A 17252-nucleotide genomic window follows, 5' to 3' on the forward strand; every position below is an offset into this window, starting at 1 on the left:
AGGCAAGATGAAGCAAAATGCTATGCTGAAAAGATCAAGAGTAGGAAGGAGATTTTCATCAGGGCTCCAAACACCAAGAATGGAATCATGAGGGAAGTTTGTGTCTCTGACAATTGGTTTCTTACGTTAGCTTTAGGGATGCAGGTTCAAACTGGATCTCCAACTGGATCCGTGATGACCTTCAACCCTCTGATCCCCAAGAAACCAGTCCTGGTCCTCATCTAAACCGAGTACCCCATTCCTAGAGGAAAAATGGTGAGAAAGTTAGGTGACCCCTTGTCACCAGAGAAGCCAGGGACCACGGTAATGTTGATTGGATAAACTGACTAAAAAGTAGATAATTAATTTTATGCCACTTGGTTACAGGGACAGAGATATTGCAATGGAAAGAAATAGAGGAGAAAGAGTAGGATGTAAATGCTGTATGAAGTTATAGGCACTCCAACTCATAAATGTCGATCACAGTGAACACAGAAATTATATTCTGACTAGTCCAGACAGTGCCCAGCACAGTGTGAGTGCTCACTCAATGCAAAGTGATGGTGATGGTAACTGTCCTTGGTCTCTTTCCTTTCTCCTTGGCTATAGGGTTTTCAGAGATATGTGTGGATGCAAGCTACCAGTGCCCAGAAAGAAGATTGAAGGAAGGGGTACGGGCACCTTCTCCCTGCCCTCGCTCCCCACAGCCCCCATCCCCCTGACCCAAACAGTCAGGCTTGAGAGACTGGAAGGGTTTCACTTCCGCCTGGCTGCAGGAACCACAAGTTCCAGACTAGGTCTTAATTGGAATAATCACAGTCAAAATACACCCAGATGCTCTCACACACCCAGACGCGCGCGCATCCCCCGGCCATGGGGCGCACGTGAGCCCGCACCCCGCGCACCCAGCCCTGCCTGTCGCCAGAGCATCCTCAGCAGCTGCCACCGAAGCAGCCTCCTCCTTCTCTCTTCCTCCTCCTCCTACCACCGCCGCCGCCACCGCCGCTGCGGCTGTGATCTCCTATCCCCTCTCGTCCTCCTTCCTCCCCCAGTTCCTGCTCCTCCTCCCATCCCCTGCTCCTCCTGCCCAGCAGCGAAAGGCAGAACCCTGGGCTGCCACTGTCCTTCGCTCTGACCAAGAAGAGGCTGGAACAGGTCTGTGCATGGGAGGGGGGGCGCTTTGTTGCGGGCTGCTGGAGCTCTTGTGGCTCCAACAGCCGCTGGGAGGGCACGGGGCTGGAGGGAGGGTAGATTATTTCTCAGTTTTCAGTCTTGCTCTATGAATAGATGGAGGGCGAAAGGTTGGGAAGGCAGCTGGTTCCCTTTGCCAGATCGCCTTCCTTTTTGGTTCATGGCGAGAGAGCACTGAAGCTGCCCGGACTCCTGCCCCCGCCCACCCCTGAAGCTCTCTTTCTTTGCGTCCCTACTCCCTGCATCCACTTCCTCGGGCTGAGCTTTCTCTTGTTCAGGAAGCTCAGGGATGGGGGCGGGGAGAGATGGATGGAGATGATCCAGCGGGGCACCTGGGTGCCTGGGGCTTTGTTACATACAACAAAACCAGTCCTCATCAGCTTCCAGCTCCAGGCTAGGCTGCAGTCCGCCAGCAATGTGGGGTGTGGGTCGGGCCGACTAGGGAAGCGAGAGAATGTGAGAGGGCACTCCCTGTATGTGACAGCACACAGGAATGCAGTGGTGTGTGTCGTGGAGATGGTGTGGGTTTTGTGTGGAATTCAGTGAGTGCGAGTTGTAGTGGTGTGTGTGTGTGTGTGTCTGCGCCATGGGGCTGGGCTACTCTTGGCATTACATGTCCTTGAGTCTCATTCCATGCCAAGCCAGACTGCAGCAACACGCAGGTGGATCAGGTCCAACCTGTTCTGCCCACATTGGGAGGATAATGATCGTTTTCAAAGTGATGGAAATCCCCCCAGCTGGGACTGTTGCTTAGGACTTTCCGGATGCAGAATTTCGAGCCAGGTTGACCAAGCCCTACTAGATAGCGTTATTGTTCTCCCAAAGATGTCCAACTTTCTTAGCAGGTTTTCCTCTCTCAGCCAATGAGGATCCAAAGCTCTTACAGTGATCCCTGCAGTGCCTTCCCACACCCATTTTAATTAGCGGATCCTAATTTCTTCAGGTCTTACTTACTACAATGAAGTTAGTGGTGTGCTAGGATGTAGTTCTATGTTTGAACTAAAAAGAACAAACTAAATGCACCTATGTGTTAGTCATGAATTTGATATAGAGGTGTTTTTTTTCTTTCTTGAATTATAAGGTATGAACTGGTATGGCCACTTTTTAATCAAAGAAAGAAGAGATCAATAAAAAGTGAACGAAACTGCTAAACCTTCTCTTTGACACTTTTATTTGTGGTTTTCATAAAGCATTGTTATTCAGGGTTCAAAAATATACAGCTAAAGATAGTGATTAATCAAACAGCAGATATTTTTTGCATACCTGCTATGTGTTAGTAACGTCAAGTATTGAAAGTATAGAAATGAATAAAACATCATCTCAGCTCACAGGGAGTGCACAATCTGGTAGGCAAGATAGAGTGTGTAAACAGACAATTAGAATAAAGTATGACAAGGGGCAGGCAGGGTATTGTGGGAGCCTGAGGGAGGTTTGCCTGATTGGGAATGGGGGTTATGATCAAGAAAGTCTTCATGGGCAAGGTGACATTTGAGTTGAGTCTTGAAGAATTGATTCACCAGGTTACTAAGTGGAAAATGGTATTCTAAGTTGAAAGAATGGCATGTATGAAGGTAGAGAGGTCACAGTTAAGTGAGACTGCAGGGAGTCCTTGGAGGTGTGACTGCCAAATTCTCAACAAACTCAGAATGGTTCTTTCTGGTTTGGAGTGATGATTGGTGGCACATCGAAAAAAAAAAAAAAAAAACAGTATTGCAGATTGATAAAGATCACAACACATCTCTATCTTAGGAAACATCTGGCTCATTTATTAATATTAGTGTGTTTTGCTTTAAACAAATCTGATATATGTAAATGTGAGAGTGCAAGGCAAATGAACTAAATGGACAATATTTACATTGCAGAATTTGCTGCTTTACAAAAGGATTCATAATCAGATTATGTTAATTAACAATGCCTCTCTGACCTTTAGTGAATTTCTTTTAACCAAATATCCATTAACGGAATTTTTCCAATAGTCCATGAATGGATAAAGACAGGTATACCTGCATTACATTTACTTTTTCTGAAAAATTTACCAACTTCAATGCAGGAATTTCCTCTTATTCTGTGGATGTTTAATAAATACTGAAAGAAAATATGAAAATGCTAGTAATGAATATTAAATCTATTGGCTGTGATCTTTTATCATACAAACTGTATATAAAATAAAAATTAACCTGAACGAGATCTTGAGGAATTTTTACATTTTAGGTACTTTTAGTAGTTTCACTGGTAATTAACAATGGTACAAGATTTCTGTGCTGTATGTTAGTTTTTAAATGGATATATAATGACTGCTCTAATACTTTTGCAATTAAGCCAGAACAGGGGCACATTCTGAATCTCTTGTTTTGTTGTGTTGGTGCTGATTGCATTCATAGGCTGATAAATGGCACTGGGAGTGAGACTAAGAGACTGATTATTTTTACTGGAAATGCCTGGTGGTCACAAAATTATGCTAGTTAAGAGTGTGGGTTCTGAGAACCCAAAAATAGCCCTGGGTTCTATTTGAAAGGAATGACAGAAGTAGATGAGCTTGAATGACTTCTTTCCTCATCTGGACAATACCTTGCTGCGGGAGGAGTTGATGGCCTAGGGTACTTTGGGCACATAAAGGTCCTTTGTTCACTGGCTGTCAATACCAGAAGGTATCAGGCAGTATCTCTAAGATACATTCTCCAAAGCTTGGACTGGAATTGAATTGATCTGTCAGCTGTGTTGATGCTCAGGTCTGTCTAGTTACCAGAAAGTGTTTTTTGATGTAGGTTCTAAAGAAGACTAGTCCCATAGAATGTTAGTAGGGCACACCTCCCCCGACCCACACACACACAAACACACAGAGTTTTGTGGTCAAGTTAAGTTTTGGAAATTCTTACTTAAACATAAACAGCTTTGTTTACTGCAGGGCTTCTAAAAGTCTTTACTAGGCTAATGAATATTGTGACTCTCCAGGAGTATAAAATATGCAGCATTTCTCAGTTGGAATTACCCACAGAGTCTGGTGTTCCAACAAGCATTTGGGTCTACTGGTGTTGAGAGAAACATTCTTTGGGTTAAGAGCATTCTCCGCTGAGTTCTGAGTTCAGAGGCTGTCGGCATCTTGCTGGGTAAGCTTGGATGACTCGCTTTACCCCTCCAGGTTTTCCTTCCATCCCCACTCTGTAAAATGAGGCCGATAATCATCATCACTCTCACTGACTGTGATGGTGTGATGACAACTGAGATAATATCTCTGTAAGTATTTTGAGCTGCTTAGAAGAAAGGCTGTATGTAAACTCAAGGTTATTATTAAAGTGAAGTGAAGAATTAAGGCAATTATCCTGATAATGCAGGCCCAAATTCTGTCTTTCTGCTGAGTTATTGGGCAGACTGCCTCATTTCTCCGCTCTGCTTTGACTGCAGAGACCTATCCTCGTTCAATCTTGGCTGACTCAGTTCTCTGGGTTTATTTCCTTTCGCATTCTGAAAATTTCAGCATGACTTTTAATTTCCTGGTCCAGAGGTATCATCAGTACAGCCTTCAGAAAAAGTCCATCAACCTGAACATACATTACTGACCAGAGAACCCTGGAGTTAGGAATTAAGTTTAGTTGGAAAGTTGTTTTTATCCTTCGACTAATTGTCTTTCAGAAGCAGTCGTAAAGGGCCATGTTGAAAGCTAGCTGGTGCAGGATTTCTCTCCAGTATCTCCAACATCCAACCTGGTCTGGAGTCCTGTTTACAGGAGATGCTTCTTGAACAACAGTTTCAGTTGTCCATTTTGTCAATGGGAAGCTGAGGCCACCTTTAAGGAAATTTAAGGGTAAAGGAAATAGCACTCATGTGACTATTGACTCTTCTTGGATCCCTTGACTGCTATTAATTCCCGAAACCTTTTTTTCTTTACAAACTGCCTTGAAAGGAGAATGGAGTTCTTGAGACTTAATGGCTGATAATCATTACAAACTGGGCTTGGGGTAGAGACTGATGCACAAGGCATTCAGTCTCTACCCCAAAATGAATGTCAAGGCATTCGGGTTACTGGTTCTAGAGTACTCTGTTCTCAGATTAGCTCTTCTCTGCATAAAAGCAGCAAGCTTCAGTTGTAATTGGAAGGATTTCTGTTAGCAACAAGAGAGAACCATGTGACTTTAAGACTGTGTGATGCTGTAATGCCAGAGTGAAGTTAATCTCTGTTCTGGAGTGCATAGTGGAGATGCTTGTTCAGTGGGGGACATTCATAGAATGGTAGAGCTACAAATGCCTATGGAAGTTTCTCTGTTGTAAACCTTATGTTTGGATAAGGAAAATGAGGATGGAAGAAGTGAAGTGAGTTGTCTAAGGTCACACAGCTACCACATGACAGAACAGAAGTCATTCTAAGAGTTGAAACTCAGATCTGCTGCCTCCCAGTGTTCTCTTTGACTTAGCTGCCTTCCTGTGTAGTTCAGGGGAGTGAGGGTTGGCTCATTTGGTGGAACTTGGAGGTCATGTCCAGTCCTGAGCAGTGTGGGCTCTCACATAACAGTTTTAGTAGAAGGGTAGGTTTCTAGTGGAGCCCTAAAAGAACATGCTTCTCTCTCTCTGTCTTCATTCCTCTTGAGTGTATAGTTGTCTGATTCACCAAGCCAAGCACCCAGTTGGTAACCTGAGGACTGGATATTCTGCCCAAGATTCATGGTGGATGATGTGATCATCCTAGTCCTTTTACCTTGGTGATTAACAACCATTTCTTGTGTGCCAAGGATCCCCTTGAAAGTCATGAAAGCTACTGATGCACTCCCCAGAGAAGGCCTCTCATCCATGGACATGTGCATGTAATTTCAGGGCCTTGTAGATGGAGAGCTCCTGCTCTGCTTGCTGTTGGTATTGGTATACAGCCTAGGGTCATTGGTAGAAGCTCCCTAAATATGAAAGATTCCCAGAGGTGGAATTGTCAATCTTAACTCAGAGGGAAATGGAAATGCTGGGATGAGCTTTGCGCCAAATAGACAAGGGACAGGGAGTAGAGTGGAATTTCTTATGGGTAAAAGAATGGAATTGAATCCTGAATTTGAGATAAAAATAGAAAAGAATTCAGAGAAATGCAAATCAAAACCACAATGAGATACCATCTCATACCAGTTAGAATGGCAATCATTAAGAAGTCAGGAAACAACAGGTGCTGGAGAGGATGTGGAGAAATAGGAACACTTTTACACTGTTGGTGGGATTGTAAACTAGTTCAACCATTATGGAAAACAGTATGGCGATTCCTCAAGGATCTAGAACTAGGAGTACCATATGACCCAGCCATCCCATTACTGAGTATATACCCAAAGGATTATAAATCATGCTGCTATAAAGACACATGCACACATATATTCATTGCGGCACTATTCACAATAGCAAAGACTTGGAATCAACCCAAATGTCCATCAGTGACAGACTGGATTAAGAAAATGTGGCACATATACACCATGGAATACTATGCAGCCATAAAAAAGGATGAGTTTGTGTCCTTTGTAGGGACATGGATGCAGCTGGAAACCATCATTCTCAGCAAACTATCGCAAAAACAGAAAACCAAACACCGCATGTTCTCACTCATAGGTGGGAACTGAACAATGAGATCACTTGGACTCAGGAAGGGGAACATCACACACTGGGGCCTATTATGGGGGGGGGGGGGGGGGGGGCGTTGGGGGGTTATACCTGATGTAAAGGACGAGTTGATGGGTGCTGATGAGTTGATGGGTGCAGCACACCAACATGGCACAAGTATACATATGTAACAAACCTGCACATTATGCACATGTAACCTAGAACTTAAAGTATAATAATGATAATAATAATAATAATAATAATAAAAGAAAAAAATAGAAAAGGAATTGAAGTGAGCTAACCATGTCCCCTTCCTTCAACCTTATGAAAGAAAATGAAGTGGGGAAGCTAGGCAGTTGGGAAATTTGGGAGGACTGGGGAGGGAGTCAGTCCAGAAAGGGTGGCAATCATGACATATTTAAATGAAATAAAAATTCTTCCCAAAGAATGAGACAACTCTTTCACTTCTCTCCAGCTTTCTTACCCTAGTCAAACATCTAAATACCAAAAACTCAGGGCTTTGGGTATTAGAAGTTGTCTTAGATTCTGGAACACTGTGTCCTTGAAAAGGACACATTTAAAGGCTGGGAGTAGGGGCTGGACGTTGTAGGGGAGTGGCACAGCATGCCTCTCTTATTTACAAAAGCATTTTTATTATCAAAGAACACATGCTCATTCTTGCTTGTAAAAATAGATATATGATGTAGAGTGTTCCTTGTCTCTTCAACACTGATCCCCCACCATGTTCACAGGTTGGTATGTATCACGTTGTGCATGTTTTTATGAATATTCACATGTATATATTCATGTACAAAAATAATAAAAGATGTGACCATGTGCTGTTCTACAGAATGCTTTTTACTAAACTATATGTCTGAAGATCTTTTCTTGCCAGTATACATCTAGTTATTTCATTCTTTTTTTTTTTTTTATTTTACTTTAAGTTCTGGGATACATATGCAGAATGTGCAGGTTTGTTACATAGGTATACATGTGCCATGGTGGTTTGCTGCACCTATCAACCCATCATCTAGGTTTTAAGCCCCACATGCTTTAGGTATTTGTCCTAATGCTCTCCTTCCCCTTGTCCCCCAACCCCTGACAGGCCCCAGTGTGTGATGTTTCCCTCCCTGTGTTCTTATTCTTATAAATAACTGCATAGTATTCTATTACATAATTGTAATATAATCTCTTTAATCCAACCTTTGTTGATTAATTTTTGCATTATTTTTGATTATTTTTACATTATTAAATATTGACGCAATGTACCTTCTTTTTTTTTTTTTTTTTTTTGAGACGGAGTCTCGTTCTGTCGCCCAGGCTGGAGTGCAGTGGCCAGATCTCGGCTCACTGCAAGCTCCGCCTCCCAGGTTTACGCCATTCTCCTGCCTCAGCCTCCCCAGTAGCTGGGATTACAGGCGCCCGCCACCTTGCCCAGCTAGTTTTTTGTATTTTTTAGTAGAGACGGGGTTTCACCAGGTTAGCCAGGATGGTCTCAATCTGCTGACCTTGTGATCCGCCCGTCTCCGCCTCCCAAAGTGCTGGGATTACAGGCTTGAGCCACCGCGCCCGGCCGCAATGTACCTTCTTGTACATACATCTCTGCATACCATTGTGATTTTATCATATAAATTTAAAGTAGTAAAGTTGCTGGTTTGGAGTTTGATTTGCACATTTTTGATTTTAATAGAGCCTGCCAAACTGCCTCCCAGAAAGGCCATCACAATTTACCTTCCCATCAACAATGGCCATTTCTCCACACTCTTCCTCATCAATTTCAGATATTATTGATCTTTTTAATCTTAGACAATGTGAAGGCTGAAAAAAAAATCTCCCTTCTCTTTGCATGTCATTGAATACTAGTGAGGTTGAACATCTTTTCATGTGTTTTTTGGCCATCTGTATTTCTTCTGTGTTGCCATTTCATATCCTTTGCCTGTTTTTCTTTTGAGTTGTTCTTTCTGCTTCTGATAACTTAGGTATCATTATTTTGAGTTGTTCTTTCTGCTTCTGATAATGAGGATCTCTAAATATTTTGGATAGTAACCATTTAACTGTTCTCTATGTTGTAAATATATTAAGCAGTTTATCATTTGTCTTTTAACTTTGATTTTGATGTCTTTCACTGTACAGAAATGTTTATGATTTTTTAAAAAATCACAATTTTCAATCTATTCCTTTATAAGCAAACAATGCCACAATTGGATATCCTTACACTACATCATATACAGTTGGCTCATCATCTCCTTAAGATAAATTCTTAGGATTAGATTTTTTTCAGTTAATATTTTTCTAGATATTGCCAAATTGCTTTCTAAAATGTTTCTAGCAAGTTATACTCCAACTACAGTGTATACAAGTACATTTTCCCCCTCCTCCTGATGTCTTCTGATAATTCAGGTTTTGGCTCTTAAATCAAATGCTAGGCTGCAATTCATATTTGACTGGGAGGAAAGGAAAGGCTGGGAAAGGCTGGGAGCAGAAATCCCTAACTGCACATGGAACACCTGTAATACATGTTTCACCTTCAATTATTTAAGTAAACATGCTCGTTAATTCATTTTCAACTAGAACTGTGTCGAAAGCATTTTCCAACGTTAAATTCCTCTAAATTCACAGTGAAATGAATGACCATTTATGGTCATCTCTGCTGGCAGCATCCGCATCAGCAGGCAATGATGAACTAACTTTAGAGCTGTATCTCATCTTAAGACACTTGGAAAAAATCTACTGCTGCATCTTCACTGATCTCTGAGGTCAGCTAGATTGGTTCCATAACTTTCTGAAGGCTGAAAGTAGGAATCAGTTTCTATCTAACTTGGTTTCCTGCAAAGAGGACAAGTTTGAGGTCCTCCCATGAGAAGATATTCTAACAGAAATAAACAGTGATGTCACCCTCTGCAAAGGGAATAGTGGCAAACAAGTACAGGTGTAGCTTTTCCCCTCACTCTGCCTGGGCTTGCTTCATCTTATTGTGCCTGTTTTCTGCCAGTATTCAGATATGGTCAAGGGTATTTTGGTGTGTGCTTTAGGCCAAAGGTAGGGTCTGTGGATTAGAAGATGGAAGTCTGAGTGGTAGTTTATGCAGCATATGAATATCTTTTGTCTGAAGAGCACAGTAGCAGCCTAAAATCCTTTGGAGGTGGCAGGGCAATGGGGAAACATGAAAAAGTGGTGATAGTTGTTGCTTACCCATTTTACAGATGGAGAACACATCTGGAAAGGAGAAATGCTCCAAAAGTTGGACACTGCTGGAAAAGGATTCTGGCATACCCCCTAACACTTGCTAGCTAAATATTTGGCAACTTCTCTCCTCTAGGGATATATGTAGGTGCCTTTAAAGTGAAGCTTCCCAATTTGGTTGTTTAATAATGCCCTTTGTACTTACCCATCATTCACTTTACCTAGTGCGGTACTGACACAGCCCACCCCAGGGATGCTTTTGAGCTGTCAGAAGATGGGTGGATTATTGTCCCCAAAGGAGTAATTTGGATTACTTGAACTATTGACATTTATGAGTTGTGGTTTTCCACTTACCTCAAAATCTTGGTATTTGGCAAATGGCTTTAGATTGTATCTAATGTTTGTCCATTTTTTTTCTCCTTTTTAAGGGTTTGGACTAGAGTAAGCATAGTTCACAGAGGAAATGATGCCCAGATAATATAATTATCAAATTTTGCTGCCTTGAAAAAAGTGGTTTTAGTTTTTATGCTAATGAATGTCCTATTTTAAAGCTAGCATTTCTCTTTTTAATTGCCAAATAATTTAAAATTGAAACATCATAGCCACAAATAAGGATTCTATGCATAAATCACATGATATATTTATACTTTTTGATGGTTATAAGAGGAAAGGTCATCTTTCTTTTTAAAACTATGCTTGCTGCTTTAAGTAGAATTGGGAATTGTCATGTTTTTCTTTTCTAATAAACTATTCTGCAAAGGTAACATTGTTTTTTTAGCTCTGATTAGAACTGGGAAGGGATGTCTGACTCCATACTTAATCCAAAAATAAAAACCTCATTAACAAAGAGGCAAAGAGAGTCAGTAAATGGAACTTACATTAAATTGGGAGGCAGAAGTCCAGGGTTCGAGTTCCGGTTTTGTTATTAATTAGCTGTGTGACCCTGAACTAGAGCTTAAATGTCTCTGAGCCTCAGATTCCTGACATATAAAATAAGAGCATCGTTAGGAATCAATAATCCATATTGCAATTCCTTCACCTTAAACAAGGCATTCTCATCTCCAAAGTCAAAGCTTGCTTTGTGACAGAATCACTTGGGGACACTTTAAAAATATATTTTGAAGGCCCCACCTCAACCAGTTGAATCTGAAACTCCAAGGGTAGACCCAGGAAATCTATTTGTTAACTAGCTTCTTAGGTGATTCGGGAGAAGACTGGAATACCCTCCAGAGGTAACTTTCAGGAGGCAAGATCTCCTGGTGCTTTCTGGCTTGAGGGAATGAAACCATTTTCAAAAGTGGGGAAGTCCAGGTCACCTAGGAGCTCTGGCTTAGAAATCTATGATATGAAACTATACTTGAGGAGGCTGGCTTTTGGCCTAGCTCCCCGGGACTGATTTCTGCAGAGGTGAATGGAGAGCACAGTGTTCTTTTTAAGAAGAGCGAGTTTGGACGAACAAACTGACCAGACATTCAATAATGAGTATATTTCAAGTCCTTTGGCACAATACTTTGAGAAGAAACATTACTGAGGGAGGGCACAGTGATTTCCATAACTCTTAGACTGTTTTGGTCCAAGCTTTCCTTTGAATCCTATTTCAAACTTCTATTCCCTCTGTGACTTTTTCAACTTTTGTTCTTCTTCCCTTCATTAAATTCACAGTGTTGCAGTGGGTTTTTCCCACTTCCCCTTGATCTCACTGATCCAATTTCCTTCAGCCATAGGCACTCTCTCGATACCATCCTACCTTCTAAATGCCAAAAAGAAAGGAGTCAGCACTAATGTACACCAATTTGCCCCACTATTTCCTTCTGCCCCAGCTTTCAACCCTTTACTTCATTATGGGAGTAGTTGGAGCTAGGAAAATGCTTCTCTAAGGCAAACTTTCAGAGACAGCAAATGCTTCTTTTTATATATAGCTCCCATTTATTAAGTATTTGCTGTGTGTCAGGTATTGCACCGCTCTTTGCATGTGGTGTCTCATTTAATTTTCTCCACAACTCTGTTAGGTTAATACTGTTAGCATTCCATTTCACAGAGGAGGGAACTAAGGCTCAGAGCAGCTAAGTGATTTGCACAAGTTCCCTCAGATGGTGAGCAGCAAAGTGAATCTGTCTGGTCTTGGGGTCTGAATGGTTAAACAGAGTATTCTACTATTAAGTGCTCCCCGTGGTAATAAGACTGTGTTACACCAAAGGGGAATGTATGAAGCAACAGATCTTCTTGGGTGTGACCAGTCTGAGCCTTGAAGCAACAATAAAGACCAGGAAGGAAAGGGGAGGTTCATTTTAATGGCAGCAAAATTTGCCAGAATTATTGTGTATCATTGTAGGGGTGGGACTCAGAGATTAGTTTTGATTTTTGTGAATTGTTAACTGAGTAAATCTCTAAATATTGTCATTGAGACATAAATTCCTGATATCCGTGTGACTATTGTTTGCTTCGCAAATCATGGGAATGTGGAACATACTTTCTGTTTTACTCCTCCTACTCTCAGCAGAAGACTAGTGCCAAGGGTATAGAGGATCTCTGGGAGGCAGGGAGTGACTTCCTGGATGTTTTCAGCTAAAGGGGGCCTGGGTGGGGGGAGATAACCAGGGGGAAGACCCAGAATAACATGAACAACAGTGTTGTTGGCTTGGATTATTGGGTTTCCAGCTCACTTGAATTCTTCCTGTCTGATTCTCATTGTCAAACTTGCAGCATGCAGCAAAGGATATTTGGCATCCACCAATACAGACTCATCAATCTAGGATCGATATGATTCAAACTCATGAACATAACCAAAGCATGCACTGCAATTTCCAGGCTGTATGTATGGGACCAAGTCCATCCTTAAACCCTAATCTAATGCCCTTTTTGAAGTAGCCCAACTTTTCACTTTGACTGTAGTATAGGGCATTGAGCAATTTAACATCACTGCACAAAAACAGACCATTTGTTTTCTTTTCCACAGCTCTTTCCTAGAAAGATCTTCTATAGGCTATAATTTCTCTAAAAATTCCCTTCCAATTGGCGCCCTCAGGGGAGGACTTGCACCCATTTTCTGCAGTATCTGTCCTCTTTGTTGCCGTTTCCAGTAATGAGAGTCAATAGGCATCAAGAAACCAAGGATGAGCCAGGCATGGGGCTGCGCACCTGCAGTGCACCTCAGCTACTAGGGAGGCTGAGGTGGGAGGATCACTTAGGCCCACGAGTTTGAGGCTGCAGCGAGCTGTGATTGTGCCACTACCCTCCAGCCTGGGCAACAGAGTGAGACCCTGTCTCTTGATAAAAAAGGAAAGAAAAGGAGAAACCAAAAAACTATGGTCTTGTAAGGCCTCAATTGCTTGCTCCGTGTCTAATGCCAGATAAGTCACTCTGCCTCTTTAGGCCTCAGTTCTTCTATCTGCAATGATTCTAATTCTCCCTTCTCTGTGGAAAACTTGGAGCAATCAGATCACTGAAAACAGACTACTTTGAAAGAAAAGTGGTCCAAGATATACGACTATGAATGTCTTCATGTTTTCCCTGGCAAAAGAGCTGTTTTGGAGCAAAAGAGAGGGTAGGGTAAAGGTTAAAAGATCACTCGCTTAAGTTTAAGTCCCTGCTCTGCCTTCTCCTAGCTGTGTGGTCTTGGAAAGTTCCTTAACCACCTAACTGCCTTGGCTCTGTAAAATGGAAAAAGTAATATTAGTACTTACCTCACAGAGTTGTGGTGAGGAATCAAAGAGATAATCTATGTCTGTCCAATAGATACTGTTTATTTATGGCAACTATTTTTATTTTGAATGTATGAAGCTCCATGAAGAGGTTTGAATCCTGGCTCAGGCACTTTGGACAGTCACTTAGCCTCTCTAAACCTCTGTTTCTTCACTTATGTCATGGGGATAATAACAGTAGCTGCCTTTTAGGGTTTCTCGAGGAATATATAAGATAATCCCTGCAAAGTTCTCAGTACACCACCTGGTACACAGAAGTGCTCAATAAGCTATTACTATTATCATTCGGTTGCCATCCTCAGAGACCTTGTGGATCCTTTGGTCCCTGTTTTTCTATATCTGGACCACCTATGGGCCTGGCTCCCACCCCAGGAAATATTTCTGGTGCCTGTGATGTACTATTATCCCCATTTACCCTTGTTTGGGTTAAGTAGAGGAGATGGCCTTTTAGCATGGCAAGGGCCCAAGACTGAGGGGGCTTCCTGCTAAAGCACTGCACAAGGGCTGCTTGTGGAGAGCAGCTGATTCCTTGACCTCGAAAATGGTTCACGCAGTGACAAAAATGGGAACAAAGCAGACCCTGCTTTACGACTCCCACAGGAGCCTGGCCCCATGAAGCACAAAGTTCTGTCACTGCCCTCCCCACGCCTCCCCTGTAGGCTCCACCACCCATGTATTCCCTTCTGACATTCCTCCAAGACAACTGGTCAGAGAGCCCTTCGTCTCCTCCCCAAATAATATGTTGAGTAAGGCAACCAGATGCTGCCATAGTGACAATTCCTACCTGATCAATAGAGTTGGGAATCAAGCCCTGGTGACAGGACTTGCTTTGTGGAGGGCCTCCTCCCAGGGCATCGCCTAGCTCAGCCTGGTAACGAAGCAACCTGCCCTACCCACCACTGGCTATATACTAATCTCTGGGCCTTTCTCTATACATTAATCCACATCTCTGCGGCCCCAAAGTGACCATTTCAGAGAAATTCTGACCTCATTGGATTTCCCAATGTCTCTGCCTTAGTTCAGGCCTTCATGATTTCTTGCCTGAACTATATCATATTATTGTTCCTGCTACTTTTACTTCTATGAATAACAATAAATTATAGCTAACAGTTAATGTGTGCTTATTATGTCCTAGGTGCTGTGCTAGCATTTGCATGTATTATCTCATTTAATAGTCACAAAAACCCTATGAGGCAGGCACTGTTATCCCTGTTTTACAGAAGAGTAATTATAATAGCAGTTAACATATATTGAGTGTTTACCATGTGCTAGGCACTGTGCTAGCTGTCTTACATATTTTTTTCTCATTTAATCCTCATGATAACCATATGAGGTAGGCATTATTACTACTAATAGAGATATCTGTAGGCCTCTGGTAGTAAAGGGCTGGATGAGAACCCTGATACTTATGAAATATTCAGAAGGGTTTCATGACACAAGAGGACTTTGGATGTACTTTTACAAGTCCTTCCTCATCACTCCTTTCCACTTCCTCACTAGGTGCTTGGGTACAGTAGACATTGCTCATTTTGAATCTTGCAAGGACCCTGGCCATGGCTGGTGATAGGAGAAGGAGTGGTGAATCTTTCCTACCTTGGGTTGTTTTGGGGATATCTGGGATCAGGCTATGGTAGAGGCACAAAAATTTTCATGCCTTGCTCATGGTGTTTTCCTACTTGGTCTTCTCTAAAAATCCTTCTCAGACCATGTCACTTCTTTCTTTCATTCCTTTAGTCATTCGTCCTTTCATCCCAAGGACACATGTTGATTACCTACTATATACTAGGTAATGTGATAGACATTTGGAATATTATTATAAGCAAAACAGACATAAAACCTACCCTCATGAAGCTTATGGTCTAATGGAGGAGACAAACATTAAACAAATAAACTCAGACATATATAATTGTAAATTATAGTAGTGCTGTGAAGGAAAAGAATAGGGTATGAGAGACAATAGCAGGGGAGACTTCATTGAGATGGTTGGGGAGCATGAAGAAAGGCCTTTCTGGGGGAAATGACATTTAAGCTGAGGCCTGAAACAGGAATAAATATTAACAAAGGGTGTTTCATGCAGAGAGAGCAAATTATACAGACACTCTGACGTGGGTACTTTCCACATTCAAGTGACTAAAAGAGATAGTGAACCGGGAGAAAGTGATGCTCAATGAGGTTGGAGACCATGCAGAACCTTGCAGGCCATGGTAATGAGTTCCCTTTTTATGCCAAGAGCAGATGGAAGCCACTGAAGTAGAATCAGTGAAGTATGGGCAGAATCAGGGTAATGTAATTCATAGTTTTATAATATCACTCTGGCCACTATATAAAATGGAACTTAAGAGTGGCAAGAAGAGAAAGAGGGGCAAGCTAGGAGGCCATGACAGTAGTCCAGGAAAAGAGATGGTGATGGCCTGGACTAGAGGTGACAGTGGCCATGAAGAGAAGAGCAAATGTAGCATGTGTTTCAAAAGGGCTTGCTACTAGACTGGATATAGGGACTAAGAGGAGAGAGGAATCGAGGAAGATTTCCATGTTTTGGCTGGAATAACGTGATGAATGGTGTCCATTTATGTACATGGGGAAGTACCCTGAAGCAGATTGAGTTGAGCTCTCATCCTGTGCCATATTCAGTCTAAAATGCTCATTTAGCATATAAGGTATATTACCTTGTTTTGGATAATAATTAACATGAATTCATTTGTTCTCTCCCTGGGTAGGTTTTAAGCTCCTTGAGGACAGTGGCTGTGTCTTACTCATCTCTATATTCCCCAAGGCACCCAAGATATGATTTATTAAATGCTGACTGATTGATTAACTACGGGAAGAGGTTCCTTTCTCTTTCAACCTTACTATTCTTGCCAAGGCATGGGACATGACTCTGGATTATGCTTTTTTAAAAAACAAATGTGACACACTCAATGACTTATATTCTTTGATATAGACTTTGAACTTCATCCAATCATTAATCACCTTTTGAATAACTCCTGCTGTATGAGCATGATACAAAAGGCGCACATACATTTGCTCTGCAGAACACCCTTCAGCAGTGCAGTACAGGCTATGGAGTCACAGAAGAATGGTGTCATGGGAATGTGTAGGCTACCTCAGGATTGGCAGAGCAGAAGACTAGAAGTAGCCTAAAAGCCTGAGTTGTTTAGGCAGTTAGTTTTAACTCTGGGATAACTTCACTCCAATGATTTCCTCCCAAAAGTGTCTACTCAGAGTTTCAAGACGTTTTAATCCCCATAATGCTTCTCCATTTGTGCCATCCTCTGCCACTACCCCAAATGTAAGTTCCTTTCCTCTCCTGGGGATTTTCATCCTCATACATGTTTCTGCTTCTCTTTACACTCTATCTTCTGTCTTGGGCTTTCAGTCTGTATCCTTTGAGATCTATGTTGCACATCAACAAACTCCCCTGGTCCTTCACCCTCGTGTAGTATAAACTACCTCAGCACATCACAGTGCTGGCTACATGTTAGCATCACCTAGGGAGTTTTTTAACAAGTACTGAAGCCTGGACCCCATCCCTAGAGATTCTGATTCATTTGGCCTGAAGAGGGACCTAAGTTTCCATACTTTTTTGAGCTACTCCAGGTGATACTAACGTGCTGTCAGGTTTTCACACCACTGGTA

General features: G+C 42.0%; 1 protein-coding gene across 3 annotated transcripts in view; it reads left to right on the forward strand.

Moving 5' to 3' along the window:
* The first annotated feature begins 746 nt into the window (after nucleotides 1–746).
* The window catches only part of PAK3 (p21 (RAC1) activated kinase 3), a 301485-nt gene continuing 284979 nt past the window's right edge, over nucleotides 747–17252 (forward strand). For 2 of the 3 annotated variants that reach the window (XM_017954051.3, XM_017954054.3), the window contains exon 1: nucleotides 747–1134. The gene's annotated coding sequence lies outside the window, so the exon portion shown is untranslated. The remainder of the gene's footprint in view (nucleotides 1135–17252) is intronic. The other variant, XM_017954048.3, reaches the window with a different exon arrangement.

The sequence above is a fragment of the Papio anubis genome, chromosome X, assembly GCF_008728515.1.
Source record: "Papio anubis isolate 15944 chromosome X, Panubis1.0, whole genome shotgun sequence".
Lineage (NCBI taxonomy): Eukaryota > Metazoa > Chordata > Mammalia > Primates > Cercopithecidae > Papio > Papio anubis.